This window comes from Babylonia areolata, chromosome 2 (genome assembly GCF_041734735.1).
Source record: "Babylonia areolata isolate BAREFJ2019XMU chromosome 2, ASM4173473v1, whole genome shotgun sequence".
Lineage (NCBI taxonomy): Eukaryota > Metazoa > Mollusca > Gastropoda > Neogastropoda > Buccinidae > Babylonia > Babylonia areolata.
The window spans coordinates 31300514-31303013 of record NC_134877.1 but is presented as its reverse complement, the minus strand read 5'-3'; the positions used below and the strand labels follow the sequence as shown (position 1 = coordinate 31303013).

The following is a 2500-nucleotide window of genomic DNA, read 5'->3' as shown; positions in this document are numbered from 1 at the left end:
TCACATCCGATATTTGAAGCCATGGTCATCTTCAAATTCGAAGGACGAACATCATCACAGATTTCCAACAGCAAAACGAGATCTATCTAATCAATGATTTCTCCATTGCAATGGGAAGTCATTTACAGCAGCATAGTCATTGGTGAAAGGACTATGACTCTCAAACTAGGGGGCAAAATTGCATTGACACTTAGTACTGCAGCCTTGGGGGCTAGCTGTCCTTTGGGAAGCATTCCAATGCCGACTGTCCTAAAAAGCCTCTTGGCCGAGAGAGTGGGGATGTAACTTGGGCAAGACACTCTCCACTTTTAATCAAATTCTAGCCCAGATAGTCGGGACAGCAGTTGCCTCCTCTGCTGTTCTGATGGTCATAGTCGGACACCGCTGACTGTCATGGACGATACACAGGAAGGGGAGCACTAGTCTCATGGGTGCTAGCATTCAGGTATCATCGCATATAAACCCTTAATTACCGTTGTACTGGAATAATTGTAAAACAGCATCAGATCGTCGTAAGATACTTCGGTTGTTAGCTCCTTTTTTGTGCGGTGTTTAACAAAATTGTTAAGAGGCCCTGTTGTCCAATACTTTACCGCTCAAAGGTCCAGACGTCAGTATAATGACCAGCTTTTGTTGACTGTTAATTAAAGCACGTGAACAAGTGATTTTGCATGAGAAGGTGGTAGATAGATAATGGATGATGGATAGATGTGTTGAAGGTAGGTGGATGGATGCTAAGTATGTTGAGTGGATGAAAGATCAAATGCATGGGTGGCTGGGTGGGTGTGTGGAAGGGTCAATAGCAAGTAGGTAGTAGGTAGGTGGGTGAATGGATGGATGGGTGCAGGCTAGGCAGGTAGGTAGGTAGGTAGGTAGGTGTGTAGGTATGACGGATGGAAGGGTAGAGGTAGGTAGCACTTTTTTCTTTTAATTTCATAACTTATACCATTGTTAAGCACTGGGTACTTTCTCACGCGTCAGTCTAAAAAGATTTGTTCTAAAAATGAAAAGTATTTATTTGTTATTTGAACTGACAGAAAACATACGTATTTCATCTTAAGCATGCGAAAACACACGAATGGCGTTCAGAAACTAGCAAGTCTACACTTGTGGAAGATGGGAAACATCTCCATCCTTAATCCGTCAGGCGTCGCGACCGGGAATCAAACCCATGACACTCATATCCGGAAAAAATACTGCAAGGTGTTTTTCTCCCAGTCGTGGACACGAGTTGACTGGCTGACTATTCGAGAAACAGAACGGAAGTCCATTCACAAATGCCCAAAATTTAGTCAATTTATTGGTAGCATGTCTTATTCATAAGTTTCTGTTTATGCTGGCATTGTGTCCGATTTACGCTTAGGTCAGAACAATACTCCAGTTATGATTGCTATACCCTTTATGAACGTGTATAATTATAACGGTACGCGGTTCATGTTATGAGAAAGGTGGGAGGAAAAATGGGGCGGTAAAGTCCCAGTCCTGGCTGGAATCGAACCAGGAGACACTCGCTGCCTTGTTTGAGGCTTTGTCCACTGGGCCATCCATGTTTACTTTCAATCAGGTGTTCACTTAACAAACTGACTCTGCCGCTTTGCACGAAACTCCCAGTTCCTTTGTACCTGAAGAAGATTTCATCCAATTGAGATATGATACACAGTCTATGTCTTGTCTTTTTGTAACAACTCTTTCTTCTTCTTCTTCTTTACTACAGTCAGTGACCCTTTGTCTTATGAGTCTATGTCTTAAAACATATCTCTTCAAACAAACTTTTATTCTATAGATTTCACCTCCCTCCCTCAGGCAGTCTTCGTACATGTGTGTGATTCGATGTGTGTGTGCGTGCGTGCGTGCGTGTGTGTGTGTGTGGGGGGGGAGAGAGGTTGGGGGATGAGGGGGTAGAGGTCTATGAGTTGTGAAGGGTGATGAACTGTTTTTAAAATAGTTTTTAAAGTGAGTTTGTACCTTAACATCTTACTATAATTATTTCTGTCATATCAACATACCGTGTGCCTCACAACATGTAGGTTAAGCCCTGTATAAACGTAACAATCTTCTTCTCCTTCTTCTTCTTCTTCTTCTTCTTCTTCTTCTACCATCATCATCATCATCATCATCATTTTCTTCTTCTTCTTCTTCTTCTTCTACCATCATCATCATCATCATCATCATCATCAAAACCTTCTTCTTCTTCTTCTTCTTCTACACCTATCATAATCATCATCATCATCAAAACCTTCTTCGTCGTCGTCCATCATCATCTTCTTCTACCATCATCATCTCCATCATCATCATCATCATCATCATCATCATCAAAACCATTTCATTCTTCTTCTTCTTCATTATTGTTTTTGTAATCATCACGATCATCACCATATCATCATTAGTAATACGCCAGCAACAACGACAACAGCAACAACTACTACTAGTACTGCTACATCTAAATTACAGCAACAACTACTACTACAACTACACCACCACCACCACCACCACCACCAGT

General features: G+C 41.6%; 1 protein-coding gene across 3 annotated transcripts in view; it reads left to right on the top strand.

The window, feature by feature from the left end:
* The window catches only part of LOC143300279 (calaxin-like), a 13434-nt gene that overhangs the window by 3124 nt on the left and 7810 nt on the right, over positions 1–2500 (top strand). The gene's annotated exons all lie outside the window — the stretch shown is intronic.